A 16,050-nucleotide genomic window follows, 5' to 3' on the forward strand; every position below is an offset into this window, starting at 1 on the left:
CATACATATACGTCCATTTGTGGGAAGGGGTTATGATTTGCATTAAGCAAAAAGGCTTCATTATGTCCAATTTTGGATGTAGCTGATTCAGGTTTTACTTAACAGAACATTTTGATTTGTAGTCTAAATAAAGCTTACTATTACCTATTGTGTTCATCAATTTCTATAGTGAAAGCCAATTCAATGTTCATATAGAAATGGTTTCATGCAAACTAAAATCAATTCAGCTTTAAATACATACACCATTGTGTGATGTTCTATGGAGCTTTGCAATTAGAATTTTTATGAATAAACTATTTTTTTTAAATTTTTATTATATCATTCAGAATAAAATATACCAGTTGAGAAGAGTGTGCTCATGTGTTTCATTAAGTATCCCAGACTATAGGATATTTTTTAAACATTTTTTCTGCTTATAATATACTTGGTATCTTCTATCAACATGTTCCTTCTTTCATTCAATATTTCCAATTTTACAAAGTATAACCCAACTTTAAAGATGTCAGCAGAGAGCACTGTGCTCGTGATGTCAGCAGAGAGCAGTGAGTTCCAAAAAGAAAATAATTTCCTCTGTAGTATTCAGCAGCTAATATGTACTGGAAGGATTAAGATTTTTTAATAGAAGTAATTTAAAAATCTGTTTAACTTTCTGGTACCACCGGAGTACCCCTTTAATTGGAATGACATTTAGTGTTGGGCGCGAATATTTGCATTTCAAATTTTTATTGTGAATATCGCAAATTTGCGAATTTGCTAATATATTCGCTATATGTTCGAAATTACGAATTTTCACCTTTTTTTTGCATATGCCCATATTTGCATATTCCTTCTTTTAACTTGTGGGCCAATTAGAATGATGCAAATACACTTGTCAGAGGTTATCAACAACATCCCTAGCAACCAATAGTAAAGTTGCTCCCTCACTGTTTTCTTCCTGGAATACACGAATATGCGAATATAATGAATATGCGAAATCCGCAAATATAGGACGAATATTCGTCTATATATTTGCGAAATATCACAAATTAACACTTAAAACATCCGCCCTTCCACTACCTATAACCTACCACAGTGCTCTCTGCTGACACTTCTGTCCATGTCAGGAACTGCCCTGAGCAGGAGAGGTTTGCTATGGGGATTTACATCTACTTTGGACAGTTCCAGACGCAGATAGAGATGTCAGCAGAGAGCACTGTGGTCAGGCAGAAAAGAACTACACAACTTCCTCTGGAGCATACAGCAGCTGATAAGTACAGGAGGATTAAGATTTTTTAATATAAGTAATTTATAAATCTGTATACCTTTCTGGAGCCAGTTGATATACTGGAGTACCCTTTTAAGACATTTAACCCCTTAAAGGGGTACTTCGGGGGAATTTTTTTTAAATCAACTGGTGACAGAAAGTTAAACAGATATGTAAATTACTTCCAGTACTTATCAGCTTCTGTATGTTCCAGAGGAAGTTCTTTTCTTTTTTAATTTCTTTTCAGTCTGACCACTGTGCTCTCTGTTGACACCTCTGTCCATGTCAGGAGCTGTCCAGAGCAGGATAGGTTTGCTATGGAGATTTGCTCCTGCTCTGGACAGTTCCTGACATGGAAATATCGACATCATCTGTCGGGTAGGAGTCAGAAGACCTTTAAAAACATAGGCTGATGTTTCACTATTGTGTATGGGGGCCTTAACCCCTTAACGACGCAGGACGTATATTTACGTCCTGCGCTGGCTCCCGCGATATGAAGCGGGATCGCGCCGCGATCCCGCATCATATCGCGTCGGTCCCGGCGCTAATCAACGGCCGGGACCCGCGGCTAATACCACACATCGCCGATCGCGGCGATGTGCGGTATTAACCCTTTAGAAGCGGCGGTCAAAGCTGACCGCCGCTTCTAAAGTGAAAGTGACCCGGCTGCTCAGTCGGGCTGTTCGGGACCGCCGCGGTGAAATCGCGGCGTCCCGAACAGCTGATCGGACACCGGGAGGGCTCTTACCTGCCTCCCCGGTGTCCGATCGACGAATGACTGCTCCGTGCCTGAGATCCAGGCAGGAGCAGTCAAGCGCCGATAATGCTGATCACAGGCGTGTTAATGCACGCCAGTGATCAGCATTAGAGATCAGTGTGTGCAGTGTTATAGGTCCCTATGGGACCTATAACACTGCAAAAAAAATGTAAAAAAAAAGTGTTAATAAAGGTCATTTAACCCCTTCCCTAATAAAAGTTTGAATCACCCCCCTTTTCCCATAAAAAAAATAAAACAGTGTAAAAAAAATAAAAAATAAACATATGTGGTATCGCCGCGTGCGTAAATGTCCGAACTATAAAAATATATCATTAATTAAGCCGTACGGTCAATAGCGTACGCGCAAAAAAATTCCAAAGTCCAAAAAAGCGTATTTTGGTCACTTTTTATATCATTAAAAAATGAATAAAAAGTGATCAAAAAGTCCGATCAAAACAAAAATCATACCGATAAAAACTTCAGATCACGGCGCAAAAAATGAGTCCTCATACCACCCCATACGTGGAAAAATAAAAAAGTTATAGGGGTCAGAAGATGACATTTTTAAACATATAAATTTTCCTGCATGTAGTTATGATTTTTTCCAGAAGTGCGACAAAATCAAACCTATATAAGTAGGGTATCATTTTAACCATATGGACCTACAGAATAATGATAAGGTGTAATTTTTACCGAAATATGCACTGCGTAGAAACGAAAGCCCCCAAAAGTTACAAAATGGCGTTTTTTTTTCGATTTTGTCGCACAATGATTTTTTTTTCCGTTTCGCTGTGCATTTTTGGGTAAAATGACTAATGTCACTGCAAAGTAGAATTGGCGACGCAAAAAATAAGCCATAATATGGATTTTTAGGTGGAAAATTGAAAGGGTTATGATTTTTAAAAGGTAAGGAGGAAAAAACGAAAGTGCAAAAACGGAAAAACCCTGAGTCCTTAAGGGGTTAAAGGAGCTGTCCCTTACAACTTACTGCAGAATAGGTGATAACTATCTGGGCATCTGACTGATGGTACCCCATGAAATTTTGAGAATGGGGGCCTAAGTTTCTTGACAGAACAGAGCAGCAGGTTGGCTGTGCAATATATATATATATATATATATATATATATATATATATACACATATACACATACTGTATGACATTAAGAGGTTAATACATTATCTAAGAGAATATAAAATCAATATATAAATGAAGAAGCAAATAATGAATAATTGAACCTATTCTGTGTGCAAATTGAACAATTAACATGAAAATATCCTTCTCTGCAGTCTGTGTGCTAGTGTAAAGCTATCCATTTGGTGGCCTCTATCTGTTTGCAGCCAACTAATTTATAGAAAGAATTATGAAAAAATGAGGTGTCGTAAAATGTAACCTTTAATGATAATTCCTAAAAAAATCACCAAAAAATTATAAGTTTATGGGATTATATGAATGATCCAATACCTTATGCTTACACGCGTATTGATCATCATTGTCATTCTGATACCTTCTAAGATGGCAGTATGCATACAATTTTACCAATATTATATATGATGTAGTGACAGTTTATTTTGATCCCATACACTTATCATTATATATATTATCATTGAAGGTTATGTTTTACGGCACCTCACTTTTTCCTATTAGTTTTGATCCAGCAGGTGAATACTATAATTGGTCTACGTGAAACCACATTATTCTACGTAAGGTCTAATTTATGAAAAGCTAATATCATAATAGTAGCATGTAAAGTAATGAGTCATGAGACCTGACATAGTGCTAAGAAATTGCCTGCAATAAATTGATAGGCATAACTGTTATAAATAATAGGTAAACCTTCTTCTATGGCTTTGTATAGACACCGTGTCTTACGTATAGAACTCTAGTCTTGTATGGCTGTTGATAACTATGTTAAAGCATCTATTCATAAAGTTTGTAATACAGATATTTATAGAGAAAACAATTTCACTAGTCTTTAAACTCTTATCCTAACTAAGCATTATATAGCCGGGCACATTTTTTTAGTCAAGAGAATGGCAATACCAAGATTTAGTAAGTCTGTGCAAAACTGATAAGACAGATGAACATAGTGAAATGAGTAATCGCTACAGTGGAGAATCATGGGATATACTGTAGCATTGTGTTCTTCACGTTGAAATGATTCCTATTCCCACAAAACATGTCTACCAAATATTAGTTCAAGGCAGCTTCAGTTAGTACATTACATAGTTACTACATTATTTCTGTGAAAATCTAATGGACAAAATTAATAAACATCCACATCGGCTGTGGGAAAAGGTACACCTGCTAAATTTCTCAACGAAGCCGGACAACCAAACAAATGTCATAGATAAAAAAATAAATAAGTTTAAAAGGAGCCAGCCATGCAACTTACTGTGAGAATGAAGTGGTCTTCACAAGTTCTTACTAGAACAGTATGCCACCATCAAAGGAAATTCTGGAAGAGATTAAAATAAGACTTAATGTGATATACTGTGAAAGATTGCTAAAGCTACAGACAGCCATTATCTCTAAAAGCAGGCCTGCCTAAAATTCCCAAGGACACTGTGACTACTCACTCAGAATTCCAAAAACATCTCTAAACTTCATGAAGAACTCAATGACTTTACACTAACAGGCTGGGAAAAAATACGATTCAAGGGAAGTAGAAAATGAGTAGATATCTGACAGATGGGAATCTGACAGATGCAATTCACTTTCCAAACTGCTGACACTCTTAGATAGTGTTTAGGGCAAGGAGATGCATTATACATAAATCTGTCTGTGATTCCCAACATAGAAAACTGCCAGAAAAGAAGCATTGTGAAGGCCCTGAAGTGTTGTGGTCTGGAATGAACCCGAATTCAGAGCAATCAAAACTTTTGACTTGTCTCTGTGATATCTAAGCATTTTTTTTTCTAAATGATAGGGACACTTTTAAAGATTAGGGATATGTGTTAAGAATGTCAAGTGGCAATGGATAAAACTTGTGTGGCTTGGTTCTTATTAATAAAAATAGTAATAATAATAATACTTCCAACTCTAAGAACAACCCTCTTTTTGCCCTTAATTGATCAAAGGCCCACCTTTATTATTCTAGGGAGCACAAACAGAGAATTATTACTTTCTAGGGGCAAAAAGATGGGCATTTTTAGTGTGTCATGGACTATAAGGGGCTTTAATACCGGTAACTGCATTTACTACTTTGCTTTTTAGGGGCACCACTTTGGGCCTTATTTCTGTGTTTGAGCAGAAAGGTGGCATTATTACTATTTGTGGTCTGAAAAGATCACTATCACCAGGAGTGGGCATTATGACTGTGTGGAACCTAATAGGGGGGGAGTATTACTGTTTGTTTGCACTGAGAGGATTACTGTTATTGTATGTGTTGCCACTATTGCTGTGTGGGGTATAGAGGGGGCACTTTTACTATTTGTGGACATTGTAAATGTCTAGGGCACAACTAATGTTTGGGGCACAATTTGGCATTATCTAATTAGTACTATTATTTGGGGGCACTATAATGTCTATCATTGTCTATCAATGGACTATGGATGTATCTGGATGTATCCTTTATTATTAAAAAGCGGCACTCTATTCTTAAAGGAGTATGTAGCGCTTAGACATATTATCCCCTATCCAAAGGGTAGAGATTTAGATGCCTGATCTCAGGGCCGGCACCATGGCGTTCTAAACATGGAAGCTTGGAGCTTCCGTGTTTGTGATGTCACGCTTTCCCCCCTCCATTAATGTCAATGGGAGAAAGTGTGATGGCTAGTATGTAGCCGTTATGCCTTCTCCCATAGACAGGAATGGAGGGTGCATTACAGCTGTCATCCGGCATGGAGCGAAATTCGCTCGGTGCACTGGATAACTGGGGTGCTGCTCCGGAGATCACGAGGGTCCCAGCGACCGGACCCCCGCAGTAAGACATTTTATCCCCTATACTTTGCATAGGGGATAATATGTTTAGGGGCGGAGTACCCCCCTAAACAAATTGTCACCCTTGTCAAAGTAGCTTAGATCTGTATACTTGTTTCCCACACACCAACTTTACAATGGACTTATCTCACTCCTTGACAGATGCCATTGTGTCAACTTTACCAGTCAATGATTTTAATGTTATTGCTGATTGGCGTATATTTAAATTAAAACAAAATAATGTGGTAATGACTTGACCTCTGCATGATATTTATAGCACTTACTACTGCACGTAATGATCACCTTATTATTACAGGGTGGCACTAGACACATTTAATCAAATATGCTGCAGATTGTCCTTAATAAGGTCATGACAAATGTTTTAACAACAATATGACTCTTCAAACAGTATTTACTTCTAGATAGTGGTATTCATAAAAAAGAGTGGGCTACATTGTGAAGATCAAAATTGTTCTCCATTTTGTTGCCAGGTTTTGCTACCTCAGGCACAAGGGCCGTATTTTTACTGTCCCTTCCAAACATCTTCCATGACTTTTTGGACAATTACCCATCCACTTGTTAACTAACCACTTAGCTCTTCTGGATACGGGAGACAAACCAGGGGTGAGGTATTCTAAGCCCAGCATGAGCATAAGCCCTTGCCAGCTGAAAAGTTCATCCTACTCAAAAAAAAAGTCACAAAGGTGACTTAATCCTATTACACTTTACATGTCAGAATGTTCCAGATTTGCACCAATTTTGAATTCAGTGCAGTATTAGAACATATACTTCTTCTACTGTTTGGATTGCTCTGTTCATATTTGTCTACTAAATCCAACAGCTGAAATAAATGGTTTCTGAATAAAATATGAATAATATGCGCAACATACTGCATATATTTATTATTCGCGTTTTAAAAAATGTGCCTCTAGCCTCAAACATAAACAATACAATCTGTGACCACAATGGAAATTCCTATCAAACACAATGACTTCAAAAATGTGACAATAGAAAATGACACAAAGCCAAATTACCCAGAATTCTAAACCTCAATACCAATTTATTTTGATATGACAAGTTTCACCTCCATTAGCAAATGTTGAATAGAGTATTGATTAAACTGCATTAAAGGACCATTTATTCCACCACCTGGCATTGGTTCCACTCTACATCCTTTCCAACTTCCATGTAGACATCCATTTATATTAATCCAGTAGTACTATATTTTTAAGCAATGATTTGTAAAACAGGAGTTTGAGTGCTTGCATATTCACAGCATAACACCTTTTATTTTTATACACAGAAACCAAATGCACGGTCTGGTTTTGGAACGTGTGCTCTCACAGCCTGAAGCTCCAGAATCACAGACCGCTCCAATTAGGATTACTGAGTTGCTTGGATTTCATGCATGGAATTGTACTTAAACTAAGGCAAAATACGCATCAAGAAAATATATTTTATTTGGCAGAAGTCTTTAGGTTATTTATGAGAAAATATGACTGGACACAATAAAGATAGGAAAAAGGTACTAGCCCGATTTATGTCAAAATGTCTGTACATGCAACATGGATGTCACAGTAGGAAGTGTCTCTCTCAGGACCTCTATGAGCTACAGCAGAAAGCCATTAAGTAAGAGCAGAGCAGGTCCATTTATATATTATGTAATACTACATCACCTAACTGGAAGAACCTGGACTCATGCCAGTCTGTCCAAACCTTATTAGAGAAGTAGCTGTTGTCTTCAAATCACCTAACAAACATTGTAATAATAAAAATGTGAAAATTCATTAAAGACTTCCTTAGTGGTTTACATTGCTCCGAAATAGGTGCTTATGTCCAAGGGAGTTTGCTGCAGACTTAAATTAGTATAGTGAAGATTTGTTTCATCCTATTGTACCTGGGCTGACTCCAGTCTTCTTCCTTCTTTCATATGCATGGATCGTCACACTGCAGTCAGCGTATCGCCGGCCGCAGCGATGTTCTGCCTCGGCAGGACAATGCTGCGGCCGGCGATGCGCTGACTGCATTGTGATGATCCATGCACACGGAAACATGAGGACTACCAGACCTAAGAGTTATAGCGGTGCAACGGGGGAAAGGAGGAAGGTGAGATAATGTTTATTTTGTTTAGTTTTTTGCAGCCCGGGCACAATAGGATGAAGAACATTTTCACTATGCTACTCCTTGAAACACCGTCCCGTTAAAAAATTAACTTTTCTTTAAGATTCCAGTGAAATATGTTCAACTCCAATTCTGCTTTGGCAGTTCTGCTATAGAATCTTTGTAGTGTGAAGGCTGGATTCATTTAGTAGTATTTGTTAGTGATGAGCAGCAGGGGCCATATTCGAAATGGCAATATTTAGCAAACATATTGACGATTATTCGTCCTCTGTTCACGAAATTTGCATATTTGCTATGCTCATTCATTTTTTTTCCATGTGAAAATTTGCATGTGAAAAAATAAAAACATAAAATATTCGTCATTAAGAATATATAGCACTATATTCTAAATATTTGTGAAACTGTGAAGTACCTATATTCACGATAAAAATTTGCATTCCGAATATTTGTGCTCAACACTAGTATTTGTAAGCCAAAAACAAATGGAAAGATTTGTACCTTTATGTGTTTTAGATCCACTACTGGCTTTGGCTTGCAGATACTAATTCAAAAACTGATCCAAATACTGCAGTATGAAACTAAAGTTTGTTATATGGATCCAGTACAATCAAATAGCCCCAGTATATAATTAGTGTTATGTCAGTGTTGTACCTGTATCTCTGCACATTAGATAATGATTGGCTGTCTTCTACAGAGGAAATTAAAGATATCCTGGGGCCAGCCCCCCAAAAATGAGATTTAAATATCATTAAATAGCTTAACCCCTTAAGGACCAGGGGGGTTTCCGTTTTTGCACTTTCGTTTTTTCCTCCTTGTCTTTAAAAAATCATAACCATTTCAATTTTGCACCAAAAAAATCCATATGATGGCTTATTTTTTGCGCCACCAATTCTACTTTGTAATGACATCAGTCATTTTACCCAAAAATCTACGGCGAAACGGAAAAAAAAATCATTGTGAGACAAAATTGAAAAAGAAACGCCATTTTGTAATTTTTGGGGGCTTCTGTTTCTACGCAGTAAATTTTTCGGTAAAAATGACACATTTCCTTTATTCTGTAGGTCCATACAATTAAAATTATACCCTACTTATATAGGTTTGATTTTGTCGTACTTCTGAAAAAAATCATAACTACATGCAGGAAAATGTACACGTTTAAAATTGTCATCTTCTGACCCCTATAACTTTTTTTTATTATACAGCGTATGGGGTGGTATTGGGGCTAATTTTTGGGCCGTGATCTGAAGTTTTTAGCGGTACCCTTTTTGTATTGATAGAACTTGTTGATCACTTTTTATTCATTTTTTCATAAAAAGAAGTGACCAAAAAATACACTATTTTGGACTTTGGAATTTTTTTGCGCGTACGCCATTGACCGCACGATTTAATTAACAATATATTTTTATAATTCGGACATTTCCGCACGTGGCGATACCACATATGTTTATTTTTATTTACACAGTTTTTTTTTTTTAAATGGGAAAAGGGGGGTGATTCAAACTTTTATTCACTTTTTTGTTTACCTTTTTTTTTTTTTTTGCAGTGTTATAGCTCCCATAGGGACCTATAACACTGCACACACTGATCTTTATCATTGATCACTGGTTTCTCATAGGAAACCAGGGATCGATGATTCTGCTGGTTGACTGCTCATGCCTGGATCTCAGTCACTGAGCAGTCATTTGGCGATCAGACACCAGGAGGCAAGGTAGGAGACCCTCCTCGTGTCCTACAGCGGTTCGGGATGCCGCGATTTTGCAGCGGCGATCCCAAACAGCAACCTGAGTTAACTGGCATGGTTTCACTTTCACTTTAGACGCGGCGTTAAACTTTGAACGCCGCGTCTAAAGGGTTAATAGCTATTAGCCACGGGTCCCAGCCATCGTTAAAGGCCAGGCCCAACCCGCTATGACGCGGGGCCACGTCATGGCCCCGCATTATAGAAAGGGAAATGACTCAGGACGTACCGTAACAGGTTAAGGTGACCTTAATACACATACTAGTGCCTCATACAAACCTTTCACAATAATGTAAAATTAAGTTTGATGCCAAAGGCTCGGCACAATGATACCTTTTAGCTGGTAATGGGGCATATACCTCAAGGAGAGCCTGAACTGGACACAAACATATACTTGAAGAGAAACTGAAATGCTGTTCACTAAACCCAATATACTGGGTTATGATGCGGGGGATCAACTTGAAAAAAGTTGTCACTTACATAAATATGTTTAGTTCGCGAGTTATGGCAGGCTAATCCTCAACGAGCTCCTTGTGCCTCCTCAATATTCACTGTTTGCCCCACCCTTTTATGAATATGCAAATTATTTCAGTCTGTTGGGGGGAGTGCGTTCGTAGGTGCTGCTGCCTTCCGGGTATAGCGGGGCAGCAGAAGCAGTTGAGTTTACCTGTATATTGGCACACTGGAACTATGTTGTGTAAGATTGGGAGCTAGCCTGTAATTCAGGTAAAATACGTATATTAACCCCTTAAGGACCCGGGCTTTTTCCGTTTTTTCATTTTCAATTTTCCCTCCTTAACTTTAAAAAATCATAACTCTTAAAAATTTTCACCTAAAATTCTATATGATGGCTTATTTTTTGCGTCACTAATTCTACTTTGTAATGACATTAGTCATTTTACCCAAAAATCTACGGTGAAACGGGAAAAAAATCAATGTGCGACAAAATTGATGAAAAAACACTATTTTCTAAGTTTTGGGGGCTTCAGTTTCTACGTAGTACATTTTTCGGCAAATATGATACCTTATCTTTATTCTGTAGGTCCATGCGGTTAAAATGATACCCTACGTGTATAGGTTTGATGTTGTATCACTTCAGAAAAAAATACATGAATACATGCAGGAAAATTTATACGTTTAAAATGGTCATCTTCTGACCCCTATAACTTTTTTAATTTTCTGTGTTCAGGGCGCTATGAGGGCTAATTGTTTGCGCTGTCATCTGAAGTTTTTAGCAGTACCATTTTTGTTCTGATCAGACTTTTTGAACACTTTTTATTCACTTTTTTGTGGTATAAAAAGTGATCAAAAATGCACTATTTTGGGCTTTTGAATTTGTTTGCGCGTACGCCATTGAACGAGCGGTTTAAAAAGTGGTATATTTTTATAATTAAGTCATTTCCGCACGCGGAGATACCACAGATGTTTATTTTTATTATTATTTACACTGTGTTTTTTTTATTCTTGGAAATGCCGGGTGATTCAAACTTTTATTAGGGGAAGGGATAATTCAAAGGGTTAATAATTTTTTTACACTTTTCTTATGCAATATTATAGCTCCTATAGGGGGCTATAATATTGCATTAACTGATCTTTTACACTGATTGATCCATCTCCATAGGAATGGATCAATCAGTGTTTTTGGCGATTGAATGCTCAAGCCTGGATCTCAGGCTTGAAGCATTCATTCGGCGATCGGACAGCACAGGAGAAGGTAAGAAGACCTCCTCCTGTGCTACAGCTGTTCGGGATGCCGCGATTATACCGTGGCGATCCCGAACAGCTCCCTGAGCTAACCGGTAACTTTCACTTTCGTTTTTAGCGGCGCGGCTCAGCTTTGAGCGCGCGGCTAAAGGGTTAATAGCGCGTGGCACAGCGATCAGTACCACGCGCTATTAGAGGCGGGTCCCGGCTTCACTATGACGCCGGGCCCGCCGCGATATGATGCGGGGTCACCGTGTGACCCCGCGTTATATCGCAGGACCGGGACCCAGGACGTACACATACGTCCTGGGTCCTTAAGAGGTTAAAAAATGCAGCAATCAGACAAGAAAAACATAAGGATAACATAAAATTTTCCGCACATTGTATTTTACACCCTGATTTCCTCCAAAAATGCAAACATATGTTTAGAGATTACAGTTTTTTTTTGTGGTAAATCAGCTTGTAAAATAAATAAATAAATAAATATGTATATATGTGCCAAATTTTACCCAGAGTGAACCCAGCCTTTTAGTTGCACTTTACAACAAGTAGATACGTTTATACTATTGGGAGCAGGAAAACCTTTCAGATGTTCTTCAGAGTCAAAAAAGAAAATAAGAAATAAATGTTGTTGTGTTACATTTTGTTTACAGCCATAAAAAAGTTCCAATTTTACTGTGTTAACAGTTATATATTTGTTCAGTCAGTGTCTGCGTCCAGCCAACATCTCAAAAAAAAAAAAAAATAAATTAAAGGGAACCAGCTGAAATCAGGCTGTGTGTGGCCACGCAATGCTAAGAAATAAATCTGCAGTCATTACATTATCATGCTGAGTCCTCCAGAGCAAGACTCTGTGTGCAGTGGCTCATTGTTCTGAGCCCTTATAGGGGATATAGAAGGAGTTATCCTAAAATGATAACCTCTAAACATAATCTTGAATATAATTTATAAGCTAAAATAGAAATATTATTAAGAAAGCGTTGATAAAAATAAAAGTACAAAATGCCAAAAATAAGCTGACATGATTTTTCTGACAATGTGTATGTTGCAGAAACTGTCAATCTAAAGATTCCTATTTACTTTGATGGGGAAAAAACTCACCCATTGTGAACGGGACTAAAAGTGTAATGTTTTTCAGATTGGATTGAGTATAAACTGTTGGACTCCAACTGATCTATTTCTTATAAACAATAATTCCATGTGTAATAGAACATTGCTGTGAGAAAACCACTTTTTAAAATCAAACAAAAAAGCCTATTTAAAGTATTTGGGATTCTGTGCTTGTTTTTTTATTTTATTTACTCAGTGGAGTGCCATGTAAGTCCAATATGAATTCATCATGGCTACATCATGTCATTGAGATATTTCTCTTTGTATATACTTATGCCTTTCATTTATCATGCATGCTTTATCATACAGCTAACTGGAATAATATCTATCAACCTGACCAACAAGCCAATGTTCCCGTTCCTCATCATTCTTGTAAACATTTGCTATAGTTGTATAACTTGTATAACCATTCTAATGAGTGAGAACACAAATAGGATGGAACTAGAAATGCAACTCTAAGATGTCTGTCTGGTAGATTCTGCAAAGATGAGTAATGGTTTGAAGAAATTTTCAAAGCAGTTTGGGCTAAAATATTATTTTGGATCTTAACACAAGTCTGCAACATAACAAAATGTGAAAAAAAGCTGAAGGGTCTGAAAATGTTATGAATGCACTATATACTGAAATATACTATACTATATACTATACTATATATAGAAATAGGAAATAGATATACAGTATATAGTGCATTCATAACATTTTCAGACCCTTCAGCTTTTTTTCACATTTTGTTATGTTGCAGACTTGTGTTAAGATCCAAAATAATATTTTTAAAAAAATCAAAGGTTTCCACGCTTAAAGGACAAGTGCAGCATTATTAAACGTATCCCCTATCCACAGGATAGGGGATAAGTGTATGATCGCGTGATGGCCCCTCCCATAGTCTTGCAATAAGGGGGCGGGGCGTGATGTCATACAGGGGCGGAGTTGTGATGTCACGATCTTCCGTCCCCGTGGTCGGGAGGAATTAGCCAGAGAACCTCCAGCGCTTCTGGAAGCAGTTATAGGTGGGTGCTTCTTGCTGTATTGCGGGGGTCCCCAGCAGCGGGACCCCGGGGACAAGATGTCTAGGGGCGGAGTACCCCTTTAACTTTGGATAGGTTTTTAATGTCTGATTGTCAGGGTGCCGAAATCTGGGTCTCCCCCTGTTGATTGGCAGTTCAGTCTCTCCAGCATATACACAATAAATGAGCCAGAGGCAGTAAGCTCTATTCACTCTGTAGTGATGGTGCCTGGTTACGGCGCAGATTTCATTCACTTCAATGGGAGCTGAGCTGCTGTAACCAGCACGGCCACTACACAATGAATGCGGCCACCTGCTTTCAGCCCCATTCATTGTGTATATACTGTGATGGGATACCGAGTGGGCAGGTCTTACTCAGAGCTCTCATCTTGTAAGCAGGTAAAAGAAAGGAGCAACGAGAGCTTCAAAGACTCCTCTTTTTTCAACCTTATGAACTATGTAACTATGTATCTAGGGACCCGAAGGAGCAGCAGCAGGAAATGCACAGGGCCAGGGGTAGGCATCATTTTGTTATCTTTTTTTCATCAGCCTTGGCAATACAGCAATAACTTTTGAAAGCCAGAATACACCTCAATTTACTATACAGATTATTGCAATTAAGGTGCAACTAAATGTATACACAATTTGTCATGCTGTACCATGGTTGCACAATATATATTATATTTCTAATAATGTTTTTAAGTCCCCATTTTTTCAAAACTTTTTTACTGTTCAACAGAACTATGTTTTGGCTTATTTTTTTCATGATGTGCTATAGTTTTTATTGGTACCATTTCGGGCTACCTACAACTTTTTGATCACTTGTTATTTCTTTTTTTTATATCTGTCAATCTCTGTAATTTCTAGTTCTGATCAGCCATTACATTTTCTACAATTTTTACTATGCAAGCTGTGAAAATCTCAAAGTATAGGAACTGGCGTGCCTTTTATATGCTAATTCGAGTGGAAGAACTATGACTACAGATAAAGTTGTAAGCACATGGATCTCTGCATCATTTTTCTCCCTCTCACTTTAAAATAGCAAACATCCATCTGTGTTACTACAAGTGTTCTTGTTTCTGAACTCAAATACTGGGGTTTATCGAAATAACATGAGTGTTTGTTCTGCTCATATTTTGTTTGTGTTATGGATTCAGCCGAATCTTGCATTATAATGATGTAACTTGCAAGTGACAAGAGACTGCACAGCCAATATGACTTCCTGCTCTTGGCTCACAACACTATTTACATTACAATACAGCTTTGTTGATTTACTTTGACGATTACATTTCTTTTAACAAGTTCTATCTCTTGAAGTTGTTGGTGGCAAACAAACCGGCAACCGTAGAACAAATCCTCATGTGTATATTTAGGAATAGCTTCTCTTAGATACAGAGTCACATTTAAAACAAGCAGGTGCCTTGGAGACCTATAGCCAAGTGATTAGTAATATAATCTGTAAAACATGAACGTTGTAGACTGAAAGTAGAAGTATTAATGCTTAGCATGGAGAAGACCGTATGGAAGCAAAGAACTTTTGTTCAACTATTTAAAGGGGTACTCCACCCCTATACATCTTATCCCATATCTCCTGCCACTGAGGACCCCAGGGATCTTGGCTGCAGCACCCCTATGTCATTACTGCACAGAGCAAACTCGCTCCGTGCGTAATGATGGGAGGTACAGGGGCCGGAGCATCGTGACGTCACAGCTCCACCCCCGTGATGTCACGGTCCGCCCCCTTAATGCAAGTCTAATGTAGGGGACGTGATGGCCTCCCATAGACTTGTTTTGAGGGGGCGGACCGTGACCTCACAAGGGGGCGGAGTTGTGACATCACGATGCTCCGGCCCTTGTATTGCCCGTCATTACGCACGGAGCAAGTTTGCTCTGTGCAGTAATGACAGAGGGGTGCTGCAGCCAAGATCCTGGGGGTTCCCAGCGGCAGGATCCCCGTGATCAGACGTCTTATCCCCTATTCTTTAGATAGGGGATAAGATGTTTAGTGGTGGAGTACCCCTTTAAGGAAGTACAAAACAAAAAGAAATATAGTATTTAGCTTTTTTTTTTGTAATCCAAAATATAAATCATGTATCTTAATAGATTCTATACAGTTAGATAATTAATACTGAAATCATTTCTAAAATGAGTTTTCTATTGTGGAGATTTCTTTGTCTGCATATATCTGTCCATGAGCCTGGTTTATTAAGTGTAATATGAATATTGTTTCTACAGCTGACAGGTACATTCATAGATTGCTTCCAATTCATCCATAATAATGCTATGTGTGGAAACTAAGAACCTCCATAATTAGAGTGAAAAGTGTTTATAATTACTATTGGATGTGTTGCATTAGTTAACCTTGCTGCCATGTTCCTCTATCTTAGACTGGCTCAGACTGTGCTCAGCATAAGAGTCTTTGAGGGAGATTTATCAAAACCTGCACAACGGTACA

General features: G+C 38.1%; 1 protein-coding gene across 5 annotated transcripts in view; it reads right to left on the bottom strand.

Moving 5' to 3' along the window:
* Window positions 1-16,050, bottom strand: part of SYT1 (synaptotagmin 1) — a 608,991-nt gene that overhangs the window by 586,279 nt on the left and 6,662 nt on the right. For all 5 annotated transcript variants that reach the window (XM_056574050.1, XM_056574051.1, XM_056574053.1 and 2 more), the window contains exon 2: window positions 4,394-4,456. The gene's annotated coding sequence lies outside the window, so the exon portion shown is untranslated. The remainder of the gene's footprint in view (window positions 1-4,393; window positions 4,457-16,050) is intronic.

The sequence above is a fragment of the Hyla sarda genome, chromosome 4 (genome assembly GCF_029499605.1).
Source record: "Hyla sarda isolate aHylSar1 chromosome 4, aHylSar1.hap1, whole genome shotgun sequence".
Taxonomy (NCBI): domain Eukaryota; kingdom Metazoa; phylum Chordata; class Amphibia; order Anura; family Hylidae; genus Hyla; species Hyla sarda.